Source organism: Dromiciops gliroides, chromosome 4 (genome assembly GCF_019393635.1).
Source record: "Dromiciops gliroides isolate mDroGli1 chromosome 4, mDroGli1.pri, whole genome shotgun sequence".
In the NCBI taxonomy this organism is placed as follows: Eukaryota; Metazoa; Chordata; class Mammalia; order Microbiotheria; family Microbiotheriidae; genus Dromiciops; species Dromiciops gliroides.
Genome location: NC_057864.1, coordinates 475325692 through 475346896, shown reverse-complemented (window position 1 = coordinate 475346896; position 21205 = coordinate 475325692). Strand labels below are relative to the sequence as shown.

Genomic DNA, 21205 nt, shown 5'->3' with positions numbered 1-21205 from the left:
TTACCTTGGGGTTGGGAAGCAATGGAAGACCTCAGGTGTCACCTCCTACAAGAAGCCCGACCTGGTTCCCCCCCACTCCCCCCCAGCTAGGTGCCTCCTGTCCCTCTCGGAATTACCTTGTATCAGTTTCTGTTTCCGAGTCTGTGTACAATAGAATGTGAGCTCTTTGAGGTTAGGGACTTTCATTTTTGGTCTTGTATCCCCATCACCTGGCCTAGTCTCTTAACAAATAAATGCCTGTAGAGTGGACTACTCCAGCACAGTTCCCGGCAGAGCTAATCGCCAAGAATAGTTGGGAAGTCAGTTTCTCCATCTGCAAAATGGGGATAATAATCCTCCCTCACAGCGTTGCCTTCCAGATCTGCAGGGAGATTGTGGGAGCTCACTAATGATAGGGATTATTATGAAGATTTTTATTCCCTCCTCCTCTGGGGTATCCTTGGGTGCTCCCCCCGCCCTTTTCTGCCAGGTATCTCTCCCAAAGGGGGCCTCCCTTCCCCAGCTTCCAGGCCCCTCTGCTCCTGCCCCTGCCTCCCACTCGGGGCACCCCTCCCCCATGCCCTCTTTCTCTTCCAGCCTCCGCGCCCCTGCACCCCCCCTCCCTTTGCCGATCTTTCCAGGGAGCCAGCCCCAGACGGCCAGGGCCCCCCAGGGCTCCCCAGCGCGCCCAGCCCCTTCGCGGGCGGGCGGGCGCTGCCGCCGCTCCTCCCGCCCTCCGGGCCCCCTCCCTGTGCCCCCGGGTGTCCGCCTCCCGGGTCCCCGCGGCCGCCCGGCTCTCCGGGCGCCGGCTCGAGCTAATCCTGTATGTAAATGACAGCCAATCGAGGTGGTTGTTGAGCGGGGCTGGGATTAGAGACGGGGCGAATGGCTTGCAATCTTACTGGGATTACAGAACAAAGAGGCTCCTCTCCGCTCGCCTCTCCTCCTCTCCTCCTCTCTCTTCTCTCCCTTCTCTCCCCCCTCCCCTCCCCTCCTCTCTGCTGCAGCCCCGAGCGGGGGGGGCCCAGCTCCGGGAGAGCGAGCGCGAGCGAGCCCCCCCCAGCCCAGCCCGGCCCGGCCCGGCCCGGCCCCCACCCTCAGCCCGCTCGGCTCGCTCGGGCCGCCCTCCTCCCAGCCCCCGGCGCGGGGGCTCCGTCCGCTCCCCGCCCCCCTGCGTGCCTAGGCTGGGGGGGTGGGGGGAGAGATTACCCCACCCCCACCCAGCAGCTTCTCCCCCTCCTCCTCCCCCTCCTCCTCCTCTTGCTTCTCCTCCTCCTCCCCTCTCCCTCCCTGCCTCCCTCCCTCCCCCCGTCTTTCTCTCCCTCCTCCCATCCCCTCCTCCTCTCCTTCTGCCTCGTCTTCCCCTTTCTCCCAGATTAATTAAGGAGGCAGCGGCGGGAGGCTGAGTCCTGGCCGGGAGAGAGCTGGGGCCGGGGCGCCGGTGGGCAGGAGTGCTTGGGGATCCTCCGAGGTAAGAGAAACTTTTATACCGGGGGGCGGGTGGGCTGAGGCCGTCCCCCCACCCTCCCCCTCACTCCATCTCTCCCCCCACCCCTTACCCTCCCGTGCGATGTCTGGCTCTATATTTTGGGTGCATTGGGAGACACGTGACCAGGGAGGTCGCGGCTGGGATGGTGGCGTGGGGGGAGGGGGCCGGAGGGGGGGCACCCCCTCCCCCCACTTCCTACCTCCACCTGCACGGGGGGGGGAAGGGTTGGGGGGGGGGAAACGTGCGAGATCCGGAGCTGTCAGCCTCAGACCCTCGCCAGAGTGGGGGGGGTGGGGGGGTGCGCGAGTGATCGGGGAGGGGGAAGAGCCGAGAGGCTTGCTGCAGTTGGGGGAATGAGGTCAGTTTTTCTGCCCAGTGCCAGTCAGGGGGTGCGGAGAAAAGTGAACTGCCGGGGACGGCGGCTCCCCGGCAAAGGGGCGCTCCAGGCTACTTTTCCAGCCTCCTCGTCCGGGCTGCGAGCTGGGCTCGGGCCGGGGGCATCTTCCTCCCGCGCCCTAGCCCCAGCCTGGGCACGTTGGGAGCCTCTCGCCATTCACCCCTGGCCCACCTTCTCTTCCCACCGCCGGGGCAACAGTGCCCGGGAGAGGAGGAGGAGGAGGAGGAGGAGGAGGATGGGGGGGGCGCCACCGGGCTGACTTTGGAGAGCCAGGCTCGGGGTGACACCCCCCTCCCCCAGGAGTTCTGCTTTCTGGCTTCTTGGCGGGTGTAAGATGGAGTCTGTCAGAAATTTGGGGGCAGTGGGAGGATTAGTTGGGGAAAGAGAACCCGTACCTGGAGGGAAGGTTTCGCCCTCCGGGATGCCCACCCCCACCCCCAGCCTGAAGCTCCTGGCCCGCCGTGGCCGCTGACATGGGGCCACAGATAAAGTGTTTCCCTTGTGCCATCCCTGGGCTGTTTGGTGGTGGTAGCCAAGCCCCCGGAAGTGGGGTCACTAAGCATGAGGTGAAGGGGGTGGGGCTTCATGGAGGAGCCAGCGCTGAAGCTGGCCAGGGGGGGAGACCGGCTCCTAGGGACAACTTGGGGGAGGAGGAATTTTAGATTCCAGCAGAGCGAGATCCTTTGGAGAGGCTGGGTGTGAGAGGCGTGGAGGTACCCCCTCCCCCAGCCCGGGGCCCCTGGTGGCAGCTGGCATAGGTCCTAGCTGCATGGACCTTGGAGAAAAGCAGGAGCCCCTGAGCTCCAGGAGAAGGAACCCATGGGCAGTGAGACACATGGTGCGCGGAGCAGAGCCTTGTCCTATTACCCTGTTGCCCGGACTGGAAGCAGGGATTAGAACTCATCCTGCATCCCACTGGGCCAGAACTAAGACAGGCAGGGTCCTTCCCAGCCTCGTTTCTCTCTCCCAGACTTGTCAGGACTTCCTCTGCCTTCCTCACCTCGTCTTTGGTTTCCAGGGCTACTGGACAAGGGGAGCCCCCAGTCTTCAGGGCAGACTGGAGGGGGTGCTGTGAGTGCAGGGGTGCTGAGGGCAGATTTATTTCATCCACCTCTGCTTCTGGGGGGCGGTGTGTGGAGGCAGAACTGGGTTGTGGGAGTTGAGGTTGGGTAGCAGCTCACTCCTCCTGGAAGGTTTTTACCTGCAAGCAATATGACTGCTTATCAGGTTTATTGGCCGAGATTCTTATTCAGATAATGCTTGATCTGGCTGACCTCAGAATTACTCTCCAACTCTGAGATTCTGCGATTATCTGAATGGTCTACCCATAATAATGACAACTGACTCCTGCCTCTTCTATTTACTGGCTGTGTGACCTTGGCTGAATCTGTCTATGGGCCTCAGTTTCCTCCTCTGTAAAAGGAGGGGAGAAAGGAGCAGCTAGGTGGCAAAGGGGATAGAGTGCTGGACCTGGAGTCAGGAAGATTCATTTCCCTGGGCAAATCACTTAACTCTGTTTGCCTCAGTTTCCTCCTCTGTAAAATGAGCTGGAGAAGGAGAGCACAAGTCATTCTAGTATCTTTGCCAAGAAAACCCCAAATGGGATCATGGAGAGTCACATGACTGAAAAAACCAAGAGAGTTGGATTGAATACCTCCTAAGGTCCCTCACACTTCCTACATTGTCTCTTTTCCATCTCAGGACAGTCTGGTCAGCTGGGGACTACGGGTAGCAGGGGCTAATGGATGGAGGAGCAGGGTCAAGCCTGGACTAGGGTCAGTAATATGACTTGCTTGGGGTCACACAGCAAGTGAATGTCACAGGCAGGTCCTGAACTTGGATCTTCCTGATCCTGGGGCCCTAGACCAGCTTCCCCCGGTTTTGGGAGCTTCCCAAGCACCTTTCTGACAAGCCTTCCCTTGTTCCAGTGCCACACTCTAGGTCTTTGAGCCCTTTGGGCCAAATAAAATGTTGGGAGTAGGGTATCCTGGAATGTGGCCGTTCCGTCCTTCCCATAATTTAGCAAGCTGGCCCACAGAGCCGAGCTGCCCTTAATATGTGGAAAGAGCAGTTGTTTCAGGAATCAGGGGAACTAGGTTGCAGACCTGCCTCTGATGCTTTTACTGGGCCATGGGACCTTGACCTCAGTTTCTTTATCAGTAAAAATGAGATTAGACTAGACAGGGGCAGCTAAGTGGTGCAATGGCTAGAGCACCAGGCTTGGAGTCAGAAAGACTCCCCTTCCTGAGTTCAGATCCAGCCTTAGACACTTACTAGCTGTGTGACCCTGTTTGCCTCAGTTTCCTCATCTGTCCAATGAGTTAGAGAAGACAATGGCAAACAACTCCAGTATCTTTGCCAAGGAAACCCCAAATGGGGTCACAGAGAGTCAGACACAACTGAAAAAAGACTGAACTGACTTGTGATGGTCCCTGGGGTTCCTTCCAGCCCTAAATTTCTTCCCCTTTTATATATGTACCTCAAAGTGCCCCCCTTTTGGGAGGTGGGGTTAGTAGGTCCCATTTTACAGATGAACAAGTGGAAGGTCAGAGGATTATCAGAGCGGTGGTGGTAGCATCACCAGCCTTACTTTCTACCATAGCCCTTGTGTCCCTACCCCCGGAAGCGTGGTTTGGATCTTGGCATGTCTTTTAAAAGGGAGGAGAGGGCCATTGTGAATTCCCTTGGATTCTGTCTCATCTCCAGCTTTGTCACCAAAATCGGGAAGGGGGCAAGGGGTGGGCAAAGGGGGATGATACTCGGGTCTTAAGGTACCAGTAGCCTGGCTTGGTGGGGGTTGCAGTTGAGCCCGTCAAGATGCTGGCGTAGACGAGGACAGACTATTGCCCAGGGAGCCCTGAGTGAAGTTCTAGAATGAATCCCAAAGGGCAGACCTGTCACTCCCCCTAGCTTGCCACAGCTGAGCCAGCAGCCTCCAGATTGAGGAGGGTGGGAGCAAGTGTCTGAATGTCACTCCTGGGCTTGATCTTCTCAGAGAAATCACCTGGCTAGAACTGGATTCTGACAGTAGCAAACATTGTTTGGAGTAGACTCAAAAAAAGCATTCTTTGATTAAAAAAGGGACTGGGGGCTGGGATGTGCCCCCCACCCCCTCCCAGGAAAAATGAGGAATCTGAAGGTCTCTTCAGGATGGACAGACAAAATGGCCTGCCCTAGATAGTGTAGAGGGCGGGAAAGGAGCAGGGTTGGGCTGGGTGACGCTGATCCTTGTTCCCTCTCCTCCTGCCCGGAGTCCCTTTTCCTCATTGGTAGGTGAACTTCAGCCCTTAACAGAGGAACTAAGGTTCCATGAAAACAGGGCAAGAAGGGACCAGAGAAGAGGGATGGAAGGGAGCGGCCGGCTGGTCTTTATCGCCCAGATCCCGGTTCCTTGGTTAAGCTGCTTTTCTGCCTAAGGTTTCCAGGCTAGTGCATAGAATCTTTATGGCTGAATTCATTTTTCTTTATGCAGCTCGCTCTCTGCCTCTCCCCCTCCCCCACACCCACCTCCCCAGGCCAGGCAGGAACCTGGAAGATGATGTCTGGAGTCCCACATTACCGTGGCTTCTTCTTCCGTGCCCTTAGCCCTGAGCCCTAAGGTTTCAGTTGGCATCAAGACACGCTGCCACTTCTTAATCCAAATTGCAACCCCTCTGGGCCTCAGTTTCCTCTTCTATAAAATGAAGGGGGTCGGACCAAATTAGCTGTAAAGACCCTTTTGGTTCCTAAAACTGTGATCCTTCATCTGAGGAGGGTCTGCTGGGTGCTCACCCATCCAATACTCACCTTAGTTTTGCCTCTTAGAGACCCCTTGTTTCCTTGAAAACCCAGCTCAAGCACTGTATCCCATGGGGAGTATTCCCTGGTCCCTTCCCCTCCTCTAGATAACCCTTATATCAGCACCTTTAAGGTTTGTAAAATGTCATCTCATTGGAGAGAGGTGTTATTATTATCCCCATTTCACAAATGAGGAATCTGAGACCAGGAGAGCTTAAGTGATTTAGCCAGGGTCACACAGCCAGTAGGTATCTGAGGTTTTCCTGACTCCAAGTTCGCCCTCGTAGCTGCCTCCTCCACCTGCTAATGCCCTCCCGGACCCCATCCCATTTCCAATTTACTCGTACCTATTGTCTCTCCACAGAATGTAAGTCTCCTGAGGGCAAAAAGTCCTCGCTTGTCTTTGTATCCTCTGTGGGTGCTTAGTACAGTGCCACAGATCCAGATGTTTTTGGGTTTTTTTTAGTGAGGCAATTGGGGTTAAGTGACTTGCCCAGGGTCACACAGCTAGTAAGTGTTAAGTGTCTGAGGCCGGATTTGAACTCAGGTACTCCTGACTCCAAGGCCGGTGCTCTATCCACTGCGCCATCTAGCTGCCCCAGATCCAGATGTTTTAATCACTTTTTGAAAAATTACTTTTTCTTTATTTTTCACCATTTATGAGATTTGATTTTTCACATATAATGGAAATTTATTTCCTATGTATACTGTATATGGTGTTGATGGGTATTGTGAATTAAAGACAAAAAATAAAAAGAGTTATTAAGCATTGAAACCTCTTTTGTGACCTGGCCCGGTGAATGACAGGTGCTTGATAAGTGCCTGTGGATGAATTGATTGTAAGAATACTCCCTTCTTGGTTCTAGAGTTAGGGAAGAGGCAGCTGGCGGCAGAATGGAGAGAGTGATGGGCAGATCTGAGTTCAAATCCTCACAGCTGCTTCAGTTTGCTCAGCTGTAAAATGGAGATAATAATACGACCTACCTCTGGGGATTGTTGCGGATCAAAGGAGATATTTGTAAATCACTGAGCTCAGTGCCTGGCACTAAGTAGGTGCTAGATTATTATTCCTTTCCCCATGGCAGGTGGAGGGAGTTTAATGGGGCAGGCCTCCCTCTGCCCAATCTAGTTACATTTTTTTTTGCAGGGCAGTGAGGGTTAAGTGACTTGCCCAGGGTCACACAGCTAGTAAGTGTCAAGTGTCTGAGGTCAGATTTGAACTCAGGTACTCCTGAATCCAGGGCCAGTGCTTTATCCACTGCGCCACCTAGTTGCCCCCTCTGCCCAATCTAAGAATGCTCAGCTCTGGTGCTCCTGGCTGGGTCTTCCTGTGTGTTTGTGTCCCCCTTCTTCTTCTCCCCCCGCTCCCCATCCCTTTTGTCTCTATGGACTGAGCAGGTAGTTGTTCTGCCTCAGGTAAGTTTTATCTGGAGTTTGGAGCAGAGATAGGGCCACTTTCTGACCTCTTGGCCAAAGTATTTTTGTGAGAGAGACCCTTCAGCCTCCCCTCCCTTAGAGCAGCCACTTGGGTCAGGGGATGAGGGGAGGCCCGTGCTTCAGTTATGGTGCCCCCCCACCCCCAGCCTGAGATTAGGTGACCTCACGAGAGGTCCCAGGGTCTGAGCCTTGGAAGAAATCTGGACCAATCCAGTCATTTTACAGATGAGGAAACTGAGGCTGAGAGCAAGCTTAAGTTCGGAAGTCCAGAAGTGTTTGTTGAAGCTCCTATTCTGCTGTGCCAGGCAAGGTGCTAAATCCTGGGGTTACCAAGCAAGGCCAGTGCAGTTCCTACCCTCCAGGGCTTTGTGTTCTATTGGGCAGCTGATGTTCAAACAGTGATGTGAATACAAGATGTTGCCCTTCTTGTTTTTTTGTTTTTTTGGTTTTTTTAGTGAGGCAATTGGGGTTAAGTGACTTGCCCAGGGTCACACAGCTAGTAAGTGTTAAGTGTCTGAGGCCGGATTTGAACTCAGGTACTCCTGACTCCAGGGCCGGTGCTCTATCCACTGCGCCATCTAGCTGCCCCCATGTTGCCCTTCTTGGAGGAAGCCAGGGGCCTAGAGGGCTGAAGTGGAGTCTGAGCTAGCAGGGGAACATGCCGGGCCTGGGGGGCAGCCAATTAGAAGCCCCTCCCCCCCTCAGTCACAGATGGAGTTGGGCCATCCCCTTGTGGGAGGAACAGGAAAAGGCCAATTGGTGTCTCTGGATTGAAGAAGACTGGAAAGGTTGGAGGGGGGCACTTTGGATATTTGGTGCTTGGGGTAATAGGGAGCCACTAGAATTTACTGAGTGGAGGAAGAGAAACCCGGAGTGGTATGAGGTGAGAAGGGCAAAAGGATTTGCTCCAGGCCATCCAGCTAGTTAGTGGCTGGCAGAGGATTTGAACCCAGGCCTTCCAACTCCAAATCTCGCCTTCAGAACTGGCCATGCAGTGGGGAAGACCTATGTGACCCCAGACAGGTAGCTTCCCAGTACCCCCAGGCAACTTATCTAGGCTAGAAATTGCAGAGTAATTCCTGGTCTGCCTTGGTAGAGGTGATGTCCTTGCACGGGGAGCTGCCCACCCTGATGGATCATCAATCTAGAGCTAGAAGGGACGTGGAGTTCAGCTCGTTCGATGCCCCTCACTTTATGGATGAGGAAAAAGGCATAGGAGACTTGCCCGATGTCACAGAAACACTTATTGTAGAGTCAGTATTGCCATTCCCATAGGAGAGGAGATGGTGGAGTGGCTTGGCCAATATGGCGGCACTCAGTTGGCAAGCTTAGTCCTGGAGGTTCACTTACTAATTCTTAGCCCGGTGGGCTCTTTCTCTCAAAGGCCTGGACATAAACGTCCTTGGCCAAGGATGGGGAAGTAGGAAAGGGGGCTTGGCAGGGCTGCGTCTAGCTCTTGTGCGTGGTATGACAAATGGATTCCACAAGGGACATGAAAGGCGCCATTGCCTACTTTAGCATAAAGGAAGGTGACTGTATAAATTGGCCCTGAAAGCCAAGGGATGTAGCATTGAGGACATCTGTCTCAGACCTCACTATTCCATATTTTGTGATCAATTAGTCAGAGACTGGGCCGATGGGAAATAGCAGAAGTAAGAGGACGTTGTATACAGCGACAGCAATGTTGGTGGGGTTTTTTGTTGGGTTTGTTTTGTTTTGTTTTCTTGTGGGGCAATGGGGGTTAAGTGACTTGCCCAGGGTCACACAGCTAGTAAGTGTCAAGTGTCTGAGGTCGGATTTGAACTCGGGTCCTCCTGAATCCAGGGCTGGTGCTTTATCCACTGCGCTGCCCCATGCAATATCGTTTTAAGAATGACTGAGCCACTAAGTCATTTTTGACTATTATAAATACAGAAATTAAAAATAAATTTTAGCAACTTTGACAAGATCATGGGGGACATCTTTTACCTTCTTAGGAGAAAAGGTCAGAGGAAAAGTTTGAACCCAGGTCTTCCTGGCTGTGCGGCCAGCTCTTTCTGGATGCTCCGTCATCCTGCTTCTAAGGCATAACGCATTTACCTTAGGCTTAACCCATTCCATTGACACCAGCAAGGAAGGATGGTCATAGTTCAAATACTTCTTCTGAAACCTACTAGCTGGGTGATCCTGGGAAAGTTGGTTCCTCTATGAGCCTCAGTTTCCCCTTCTGTAAAAGAAGGAGGGTGGATGAGATGGCTTCTAAGGTGCCTGGTAGCACCATTCTTTGAGTCTGTTTGGTTTGGTTTGGCTTTGTTGAGCCTTACTGTCTGCCACAGGGCCTGGCACATAGCAGTAGGGACTGAGCCTGTGTTTTTATTGGTATAGGGAACTCTAGGGTGAGGACACTCACTCCACTGGTACAGGTCAGCACCTCCTAGAGGGTCATGTAGAGCACTGAGAGACAAGTGACCGAGCCCAGTGTCACACAGCCAGTGGAGGGGAGCAGCAGGCTTCCCGGCCAGCTCCCTCACTCCTCTTTTCAGCTTCTCTTTCTCTTGCATAGTTCTCCCTTGACCTCCCCTGGACCATTCCTCCTGTTCCTGGCTGGTCCCTGGCAAAATGTATCCTGTCTCTCCTCCCGTCTCCTTGGGCCTTTCTAGGTGCTTGTCTGAGTTGATGACCACTGACACTCTAGTATGAATTAGTTTGAGAGCTGCCCAGTAGTGTATGTTGTGGGAGAGAGCCCAGGATGATCAGGCGTCACAAGATCCAGGCTTTCGATCTGCTCCAATACGTATTAGCCATGCGGCCTTGGAGAAAATCATGCTGGGCCTCAATTTTCTTCTCTGTAAAATGATGGTGGGAAGGAAGGAAGGAAGGAAGGAAGGAAGGAAGGAAGGAAGGAAGGAAGGAAGGAAGGAAGGAAGGAAGGAAGGAAGGAAACAAGCATTTATTAAACACCCACACACACACACAAAATAAAATAAAAAATAATTTTTTTTTTTTAAAAGCACCCACTATGTGCTGGACACTGTGCTGAGTTCTTTACAGATATAATCTCATTTGATTGTCACAACAACCCTTCAAGGTAGATGTTGTTAATATCCCCATTTTATAGTTGAGGAAACTGAGGCAAACAGGTTAAGCAACTTGCCCAGGGTCACTCAGCTAGCAAATGTCTGAGGTTGGATTTGAACTCCGGACCCAACACTGTCCATTGTGCCACCTGTGTGATGGTCCCCAGGGTCCCAGTATTGTGAGTGGACGTCTTGTTTCTATAGTTTGGGCAGAAAGTTCTGGGCTTATTGGCATTACGGGCATCCTAGAGAGGAAGGCAGGGAGGTGTAGATATGCCTCTGGTCTTGGCTAGTAATGCTGGGAATGCAGAAGGGGGAGAGTGTGATGTAACAGGTTCTGTGGATATCCAAGTGTCCAAATTGTCCCCTATGACCCGCTTCCTGGATAAAGCAAGTTAGTTGGCGGTCCTGACCCAGTGTGGCTGCCCTCATTGCGGTGGCCCCGCTAGCGAGTGACTAGCGATGACCATCAATGCAGGGATGTAGCGGGCACTGTAATCGATGGTACCAGTCCAAAGATTTGAGTTTGACTCTCCCCTCTGCCACTTACTAGCTGTGTTATCTTGAACAAGTCACTTTCCCCCATCTCTCTCCCCCTCCCCTCCTCCCTTGCAAATGATAAGGTTGGACTGCTGTTCTACAGTTCAAAATCTCCCTTTGCCTCAGTTTCCTCTCCTGTAAAATGAAGACATTGGGTTAGATGGTGTCTAGGGCCAGGCCCCCTGATCAATGCTCACAAAGGTGGGGCTCCTTGATCACGAAAAGCAGACTTGTGTCTGTAGTCAGGCTGGGGGAATTGTCTGTGGATGGGACTGGCCATGCATGAGATGATGGGCTTATTCTGTGACCTGAGGCTGGGTTTTAAGGTTCCTTCCAACTCTAAAATACTGTGATTCTAAGTGGTTTTTCCATCTTCTATGTTCTCATAACCCTTATGCTAGGATACTGCCTATAGCTATTGCAGTCCCTTACATCTGTGGGTAAGTAACCCTCTCCCCCCAACACACATCTGGTTCACTCCCTGAGAGTAGAAACAGTTTTATATAATAACAACAACAACAAAAACAATAATAGCTATTTATATAGTGCCTACTATGTGCCAGGCGCAACGATGACAGCTATTTATATAGTGCCTACTATGTGCCAGGCGCAACGATGACAGCTATTTATATAGTGCCTACTATGTGCCAGGCGCAACGATGACAGCTATTTATATAGTGCCTACTATGTGCCAGGCGCAACGATGACAGCTATTTATTTAGTGCCTACTATGTGCCAGGCACAACAATGACAGCTATTTATATAGTGCCTAGTATGTGCCAGGCGCAACAAGGACAGCTGTTTATATAGTGCCTACTATGTGCCAGGTGCAACAAGGACAGCTATTTATATAGTGCCTACTATGTGCCAGGCGCAACAATGACAGCTATTTATATAGTGCCAGGCGCAACAATGACAGCTATTTATTTAGTGCCTACTATGTGCCAGGCACAATGACAGCTATTTATATAGTGCCTACTATGTGCCAGGCGCAACAACGACAGCTATTTATTTAGTGCCTACTATGTGCCGGGCGCAACAATGACAGCTATTTATATAGTGCCTACTATGTGCCAGGCACAACAACAATGATAGCTATTTATATAGTGCCTACTATGTGCTAGGCATTGTGCTAAGTGCTGTGCAAGTACTATCACAGATCCTCATTTCTCTCCATACATCCAAGTACAAACCCCCTGAGTGGGGGCACAGTTTATGTTTGTATTATAAGCAGTAATTCTTCAGGGTTCTTACTAGTCTGGGGTCTTCTCCTGCTTGCCTGGGTCCCCAGACGATTGAGGATGACAGACTAAGCCCCCAAGTCCCATACAGATACAGAACTTGGCTCAGGAGAAATGGACGCCATCCCAAATATGGGGGTTTTCTGCCTGGGAAGTTGGAATAGGGATTAAAGAAAGTTGAAATGTGTGACCTACAAGGCTCCTGCTCTGATATCGATATGCTTTTGGTTAGTTTACTACTTTGATTCAATGCTCTTCTAAGGTTGGGGGGGAGAGGGGGAGTCTGCGGCCCCTTTAAAGGCAAAGTGGCAGCTGGCAGAGGGATTATGGGGAAGGCGGCAAGGATGGATGGCACGAGCGTCGGCCGTCCAGCGTGCCCCAGGGAGGATGAAGACCATTTGGGAAAAGTGTGGTCACCCCTCCCATAGACAGCTGCACCAGACAGCCAGTCTTAGAATGCTCCATTGTTGGAGTCCTGGACTTTTCAGGAGCTTTGGGTTCTGAGGCCTGCCGCCAGTGGTGAGACAGCGTTGGCTAGCGGACCTCAGGCTTAATGAGAGGCGACAGTGTGGTGTGACAGCTGGAAAAATCAAGGAGATGTTGGGTTGTGGCAATAGCCATGACTTCTAGGAATAAGCAAGTGAGAGTCCTTGTGTTCTCTGGCCCTGTCGGAACCTGTCTGGAGGGTTGTGGTCACTTGTGGGTCCCACGGAAGAGAACGATGTTGACAAGCTTGTCCTGGGGAGAGTAACTGGCACGGTGAAGAGCCTCGTGTCTGTGTCCTATGAGGATCTGTTGGAGAAATGGGAGATGTTTAGTCTGGAGAAGAGAAGACTTGGGTGGGGGGGCAAATGAGAGCTGCCTTCTAGCATTTGAAGGGCCAGCCACCCCTCGGAGGAAGGGATTACACTTGTTCTCTCAGCCCCAGGAGGGAGAAGGAGGCCCTTCAGAGGATGATTACACTGGGGAGGGGGGAGGGGGAGAGGGTCTCATTGGAGGTCTTCAGCCCCTGAAAATGTGCAGCTCCGTCTTCCCGGAGTTGGCATTTGGAGGATCCTGGGAGGTGGGAGGTGGCCTGGAGGCAGATGGTAGGTAGCTTCCCCGGGGGCTCGAACCTCTTGATTCCATCCATGCCTGTCTTCTGAAACCATACACCTCCAAACCTCCTCCTGCGTCTTTTGGAGTCCAGAGGAGGGTGTCAGGCTGTCGAGTGTCCTTGACATCCTAGGAGGTCCCCATCACTGAAGGTGTTCAAGCAGGAGGAGAATGACCTTAGTTAGAGGATTCTTGTGTTGGGTGGAGGTTGGACTGGGGAGGTCATTTGGTACCTGCTAAGATACCGTTAGTGGAATACAATGGAAAAACTATGATGGTGACCTTGGGCTCCCATCCTTCCCCGACATGTAACCCTAACAGTGTGACCTTGTACAGATCACCTCCTGGGGCAGCCTCAGTTTCCTCCTTTGTAAAACGACAGAGTGGAATTAGATGTAGCCTCCAAGGTCCCTTCCAACTCTAGTTTCATGAAGCTGTATTATTGTTGACCCCTGACTGATGTCCCCTTGGGTTCAGGGTCTCTGACTGTGAATCATCCCATTTCCATGAGGACGCTGCACTCACCTGCCTGTATGTCCAGTGATTAAGAGACATGGGTGGGGAAGAAGAGGCACGGGAAGGGAGTGGAAGGCTTCATGCTCACTTAAACAGGTGGTGCCCCTGTTTTCAGCCCCTGATGACTTTTCTTTTTTTTTTTTTTTTTGCGGGGCAATGGGGGTTAAGTGACTTGCCCAGGATCACAGCTAGTGTCAAGTGTCTGAGGCTGGATTTGAACTCAGGTCCTCTTGAATCCAGGGCCTGTGCTTTATCCACTGTACCACCCAGCTGCCCCAATGACTCTTTTTTTTTTTTGTGGGGCAATGGGGGTTAAGTGACTTGCCTAGGGTCACACAGCTAGTAAGTGTCAAGTTGCTGAGGCCAAATTTGAACTCAGGACCTCCTGAATCCAGGGCTGATGCTCTACCCACTGCACCACCTAGCTGTGTGCCCCGCCCCCCAACCCCATGACTCTTAATTTATTGAGACAGCCAGCGATGAGGGTCTTGTGGCAGAAGGTTGAGTTCTTAGATCAGCAGGATTTTCATTCATACCTCCTGGAAAAGTTAAGCCCAAAAGGGTTTTCTCTATCCTTTGTGATGAGAGCTACATGTTTCTCAGTGGTTCCTAATAATACTCTTCCATTGTCCTTCTCCTCTTCTCCACCCCCCCTCACCCTCCTGGGATAAATCCCTTTCAACTGTCCCTCCATGGGTGAGCTTTTTGCTCAGCTGAAACTCTTATGTGTTGTAGATCATCTGGTGGCTCCCAGTCTCTCCCCCAGCCCAATCCTTCCTCCTTCTGGGCTCTGCTTTGGAAACAGAAACCCAGAGATGAGCTCAGTGGGTCAGTAAGCATTTATTAAGCACCTACTATGTGCCAGATACTGCTAAGGGTGAGGATGTAGAGAAAGGCAAAGACAGCCGGGTCCCCTGCCCTCAGGGAGCTCCCAGTCTAAAGAAGGGGGTGACATGGCCAGTGTGTACAAAGAAAGGTTAGTTGGAGGTAGTCACAAGAGAGAAGGCACTAGAATTGGGTGGGATTGGAACAGCTTCAGATAGAAGGTGGGATTTTTAGGGGGCCTGAAGGCAGCCAGGGCGGGAGGAGGCTGGGATGAAGGAGGAGGGCATTCCGGGCATGGAGGACAGCCCGGGAGAATGACCAGAGTCGGAAGATGGGCCGTGCTTTTGGAGGAACAGTAACGAGGTCAGTGTTCACTGGACCTGCAGAGGATGTGGGGACGGGTGAGGTTTAAGACTGGGGGGCCCAGGGGCAGCTAGGTGGCGCAGTGGATAAAGCACCAGCCCTGGATTCAGGAGGACCTGAGTTCAAATCCGGCTTGAGACACTTGGCACTTACTAGCTGTGTGACCCTGGGCAAGTCACTTAACCCCCATTGCCCCGCAAAAACAAAAACAAAAAAACAAACAAAAAAAGACTAAAGCAGGATCTTTGGTTTAGCGAGTAGACGATGAGGAGTCAGGAGGTGGGGGGCCAGAGCTGGGCTTTAAGAAGGTCACTTTGGTGGTGGAATGAGGATGGACTGGAGTGGGGAGAGCTGTGAGGCAGACCCCCACCCCCACCCCCAGCAGCTATCGTGATAATCCAGGTGTGAGGGGACCTGGGTGGGGGCAGGGGAGCGATTTCGAGAGATGCTGCAGGGCTGAGACCGGCGGGCCTTGTCAACAGCTTGGATGTGGAGCCAAGGGCTCTTGACCCCTTCATCCCCTGCTCTCAGCTTCCCAAGCAGGGCCTTCACCTTCCTGGAAATGCTCTCCTTGCCTTGGGCTCCAACCCTCCCTGTCTGGGCCTGGCTGCAGTGCCTTCACATTCACCTGTGCAGGGAGCTCTCTGCTCTCATGCCAAGAGCCACAATACACAATACAAATACCATCAATCCAGGGCTGGTGCTTTATCCACTGCGCCACCTAGCCTCCGGTCCACACTCACGGAGGTCTGCAAGTCTTGGGCACCCCCACTGCCCCTTCTGCCATTTGTCCTCATTTACTTTTTTTTTTTTCGGAGCAATGAGGGTTAAGTGACTTGCCCAGGGTCACACAGCTAGTAAGTGTCAAGTGTCTGAGGTTGGATTTGAACTCAGGTACTCCTGAATCCAAGGTCCATGCTTTATCCACTGTGCCACCTAGCTGCCCCCATTTGTCCTCATAACACACAGCCTTCCAAATACCATCAAGGCAGCAGGGGCCAAAGGACCTGGGTTCCACTCCTGCCTTGGAGGCTTATTATCTGTTTGACCTTAATTAACCTTCCTGGGCCTCAGTTTCCTCTTCTGTAAAATGAGTGGATTGCACTAGGTGGCTTCTAGAGGTGAGAGCCCAGTGGGGAGTACGGATGGTACTCTAGGATGGCGAGGACCCTTCTAAGACTGATACCCACTGGGCTGGGGCTTTCGCTTGCCTGCGCCATCTTGGAAGATGCTGTTGCTAGGAGGCCATCAGAGCATCTTTGGCCCTGCCCCAGTCTGACCCTCTGACCCTAACCCTGTGGGGCCAGGGTTGTCTGCTGCAAGTACAAATTGGCAGGGAACAGCCAATCAATCCACAAGCATTTATTAAGTACCTACTGTGAGCCAGCCTCTGGGGATACAGAGACAAACTTGACAAAGTCCTTTCCCCGCCACAAGGAGCCGATTCTGCTGGCCTCAAGTCTCTCCTCCCTTCAGCTGCTAAAGTGCAGGTCTGATCAGGTCACTCTCCACCTCCGCGGCCTCCAGTGGCTCCCTATTGCAAATACAAAGTGCTCTGTTTTGGCATTCAAGGTCCTTCATAACTCGGTCCCTTCCTACACGTTACTCCCCAACTCGTACACATCGTCCAGTGAGACCGTCCATCCCTGGGCTCTGGGCATTCGCTCTGTCCCTCATGCCCACAGTGCTCTTGCTCCTGCCCCACGACTGCCCTCCCTGGCTTCCTTCAAAGCCCCCCTTCTACAGGAAGCCTTGTCCAACCTCTCCTCATTGCAGCACCTGCCCTTTGTTAGTTACCTCCTATTTATCCTGCCTGGACCTTGCTTTGTATAGATTTTGTTTGCATGTTGCCCCCAACTCCCATTAGATTGTAAGCTTCTTGAGGGCAGGGGCCATCTCTTTTTGTATCCCTAGTGTTCAGCACGGTGCCTAGTCTGCAGCAAGTCCTTAAAAATGTTAATCAATCGGATGAAAGGAGACCGTGCACACGCCGAACACCTCTATGTCCAAACCTGCCAAGCCTGCTCCTTGAGTGAGTATTTACTGTCTCCTTCCATGATCTCCTGGACTCTGGACCCTGCCTGCTTGCCTAGGCTTGTGGCGCTTGGCTACTTCTCAAAACTGCCCCGGCTGCCTTAACCCTGACCCTTTGGTGGCCTGGGTATTTGTCTGCGGGCCTCTTCTTGCCGGGTCCCTCGCCCAGCCGCCTCCTGGGCTCCCGCATCCCTACAGTGCCGGTGGGTGCCGGGATGGAGTGGGAGTGGCCATCTGGGCTTCCCAGACCTCTTGGGTCACAGGGCCCAGACTTTGGTCTCTTCTTCCTTTCCCGGGAATCCAATTTTGATTCTTGACTGACGGCCTAGCTCCTCACCACACCCAGGAAATGGCTACTGTTTTCTAGAAGACTGTCGAATTCTTGTTAATAGAATACAATCAGAAGTCTTGTTAGGTAAATATAAATAATGACATTGCAATATACCATCTGTTAAAGAGCTCGGGAGCATACAGTTAATATAATCAGTGCGTGGAGGCCTGGTAATTGCCTTGCTGCATAATTTCTCCAGAAGTGGCGGTTTGGCTCTTTTTTTTCCCCTTCCCTTTGCTTTCTTTTCCTGCTGCCCATCCCCCAGGGAGGGGTAGGGGAAACTTGTCTGAATCAGGGTCTCCTTATTCTTTTAATTTAAGGTGGAATGGTCAGTCATTTATCCAGTAAGCTTTGATGAAGTGTCTCCTACCTGTTCAGTGCTGGGGATGCAAAGAAAGATGAAAAATCGTCCCTGCCCTCAGGGTGCTTACACTCTAATGAGAGGAAGCCATATGCAAAAAGCTATGTACAAAAAAGATTTGTTTTTCAGTCCTGACTGACTCTTCATGACCCTGTTTGGTATTTTCATGGCAAAGATACTGGAGCGGTTTGCCATTTCCTTTTCCAGCTCGTTTTACAGTGGAAGAAACTGAGGCAAACAGGATGAAGGGACTTACCCAGGGCCATGCAGCTAGCAAAGTCAAAGAGGCTGAATTTGAACTCAGGTTTTCCCGACTCCATGCCTGGTGCTTGATCCGCTGAGTCACCCAGCTGCCCACCAAAAAAGCTAGATAGGGGATAAATTGGAGGAACTTGGGAACATTTTTTTTAAATCTCTAGCAGGTGCTTGATCCGGTGCCCAGCTGCCCACCAAAAAAACTAGATAGGGGATAAATTGGAGGAACTTGGGAACATTTTTTTTTAATCTCTAGCAGGAGCTGATCAACAGGCATTTATTTTTTGTGGGGCAATGAGGGTTAAGTGACTTGCTAGGGTCACACAGCTAGTGTCAAGTGTCTGAGGCTGGATTTGAACTCAGGTCCTCCTGAATCCAGGGCTGGTGCTTTCTCCACTACGCCACCTAGCTGCCCCCAGAAATACATTCTAAGGGGGGGAAATAACATCTACCTAGATAGGTTTTTGCAGAGCACAGAGTGGAGATGGGGGAACCAGAGAAGGCCTTGGGTAAGAAGGTGGTGCCTGAGCTAGGTGGGAAGGAAAGCAGCACTTCTGACCAGCAGTGGTGAGGAGACCAGGAGGCCAGTTTGGCTGACAAAGTGGAGAGGTGTGGTGGGACCAGGTTGGGAGAAGCTTTGAAGACCGGTGGAGGAAGATGGCAGAACCAGGAATTGGGGTAGGGAAGAGGAGCCTATACAGCTGTGATCATGTGAGTCACAATTATTCTACCTTCTTGACCTTCACCGGGTACCCTGAGTATTTGAGACATCTGTATTCTAGCCCAGAGGGGAAAAGGCCAGGCTGGATTCCATCCCCACCCCTGCCATCAAGGAGCAGAGGAGGCTTGTGGGTAATCCTGCAGGGGTGGTCCTGCCTGGCCTTGAGGGGAGGCAGCATCTAGACACTTAGGCCAGTAGCTCAGCCCCGCTCAGGGCCCACATCTCTTTCCTGTATCGCCGCATCCCAGCAGGTGCTCTGGACCAATGGGAGAGAGATGACCTCACAGCCCACTGCCCGGCTCCCCATCTGTCTCCTCAGGGGTCAAAGCACCTGCACCCCAGAGTGAAAGCCCTCCCTCCTCCTTCTAAACCATCCCCTCACTCTCCACTCAGCAGAGCTGGAATTTCATCCTTGGTGTCTGGTGACTTACACGCCAAACCTCTGGGATGAAATTACATTCCCTCCTGTCTCCCCCACCCCTGGAGGACGCTGGCTTTCATGTCCTACATCCCGCTGACATGGGCCCCTTGGCCGAGGGGGGGTCCCTGTTTAGGTCAGGTGGCCTGAAGTCATCTTTTTACAGCTGTTTGACCTCAGGAATACCTGAACATTGGGCTGGGGAACAGACAGGACCACGTGGTGCCTTCTGTTACTTCTTGTTCCTCATCCATTTCTTAGGAACCCTGACCCCTTCATTCTCTTCCTTCCTGGCCTCGCCTCCCCCTCAGAAGGTGCCAGGGTGACGAGGTCACTCTGGAGATGGGACATTGTTTTGGTACTTGTTGATAGAAGGTAAGCTCCCTGCGGGCAGGGACTATCTCCTTCTTGTCTTACTGCCCCCAGCACCTAGGGTGCTGCTTAATAATGCTTCCTGATGGACTTGTGGCCGCCATCAGTTTCCTCATTACTGCCGACTGCTCTTCGGGTCCCTTGTCGTGAAGCCCTTGCTAGAAATTGGATACTTAATAGAAAAAAGACAAGCAAGGAAGAAGTGGTTCCTTGCAGTCAGTTTTTGACAGATTCAGGCTTGGTCTTCAGAAAAAAAAAAAAAAAAAGAAACTTCATAATGGTCAGAACTGTCCTGAAGTGGGAATGGAGATGAGCTGCCTCTCCCTCCCAATCTTCCATCCGCAGGCATTGGATGCAAAGGCAAGAAATGAGACCATCCCTCATCCCAATTCCAAGAAGGGAGACAGAAAGCAGACATAAGTATAAAGTGAATGAATAAAAATATACACCAAGTAGTTAAATACAAGGGAGTGTGGTTGGGAGAAAGAACTCTGTGTAAAGAATTTCACTAAGATTAATAATGTCACAACCCTGTCCTTTGGGCTGTAGGTCTCCGTAATTCCCTTGTGCCATGGTGAGGATGAAGATGATGACTGTGGGAGGCCATCTCCCTCCAGAGGAACCATATGTTTAGTTAGACTTCATGCCCCCAGAGCTAAAGGAATTATCAGGGTGGTGACAGACCTGAGCCATAACTAGGACTGGGCCCTTGGTGCTTTATCTCAGGTGCTGAAATTTAGGGGGCAGAGAAAGAATCTGTATTTCTTCAGCTGTGGAGAAACAGCTGAGCTTAGCACCTAGTTAGCAGGAAGAATAATTTAAAATAGGAAGCTATCAGGTGTTACTACCCACCACCCTTGGATGGCTTCCCCCATCATGTTCCAGAATCCCCCTTGCATTCCCCCCCCCTCCCCCAAGTGCCATTTGGGGCCTCCTGCTGCAGTTGTAAAAATCCGTCACCGTGGCTTTGTGACAAGCCTGGATGAGGGGTTGATGCATTCGGCGAGAGTCAGGCCATTTCTTGTTCCTTCTGTTCTTGGAGGCAAGAAATATCTAGACTGTGAGACGTCGGGCCGGATCTGGCTAGATCTGGGAGAGCAGGGGCAGGGCCCACCCTGGGATCCTGGAGGAGGGGATCTCCAGGACAGAACTGAGCTGCCCTCTCCCAGCTGTCTGCCCTGTCTGATGGGGCTGCCTGGGCTGAGCTGGGAGGGAGGCTTGGCACCCCGATGGCTCAATAGCTGGAAAAGGGGGCTCTGGTGACCAGAAGGGGAGTGAGGGACGGTCCCCAGAGACTCAGAAACTCAGGGAACCTTTGCCTTTGTTGCTGTTGTCTGCCTGACAGCGACTTCATACCTGGATTTAGGATTTCTCTTAATCTCTTCTGAGGGCCAAAGGGTCTTGTTGCTTCTAGTGACTCCCTGTCACCTCTGGGACCCTTCTCAGCCTGGCCCTTCCCATCACCCCCTTCTTCATATACTTTCCTGCACTCTGTGAACATGCACAGCTTGCCCTCTGCCTTTGCACAGACAGTCCCCCCCATACACTCCTTCCTCTGTCACAGAGGTGAAGGATCTTTTACACTTCCTAGATCCCTTCGAAGCTCAGCTCAAACACTTCCTTCTATCAGTCAATCAATCAACATTTATTATGTGCCAGGCACTGTGCTTTATAATTATAAGCTCCTTTGATCCTCACCACCCCCCTGGGAGGTGGGTGCTATTATTATCCCCATTCTATAGCTGAAGAAGTTGAGGCAAACAAGTTAAGTGACTTGCCCAGGGTCACACAGCTAGTGAGTATCTGAGACTGGATTTGAAGTCAGGTCTTTCTGGCTCCAGGCCTGGTGTTTCTATCCACTGCACCATCTAGCTTTCTCCCAATGAGTGCTTTTTATATTCATTCAACACGTACTATGTTCTGGGCAGCTAGGTGATGCAGTAGAGTTAGAAAGACTCATCTACCTGACCTCACCCAGGCAGTTACTAGCTGGGTGAC

The 21205-nt window shown here is 52.1% G+C and overlaps 1 protein-coding gene across 4 annotated transcripts in view; it reads left to right on the top strand.

Moving 5' to 3' along the window:
* The first annotated feature begins 1278 nt into the window (after positions 1 to 1278).
* The window catches only part of GTF2IRD1 (GTF2I repeat domain containing 1), a 244094-nt gene continuing 224167 nt past the window's right edge, over positions 1279 to 21205 (top strand). For 2 of the 4 annotated variants that reach the window (XM_043964257.1, XM_043964255.1), the window contains exon 1: positions 1280 to 1450. The gene's annotated coding sequence lies outside the window, so the exon portion shown is untranslated. Of the gene's footprint in view, positions 1451 to 21205 lie in introns of all 4 variants that reach the window. The other 2 variants (XM_043964256.1, XM_043964258.1) reach the window with 2 other exon arrangements.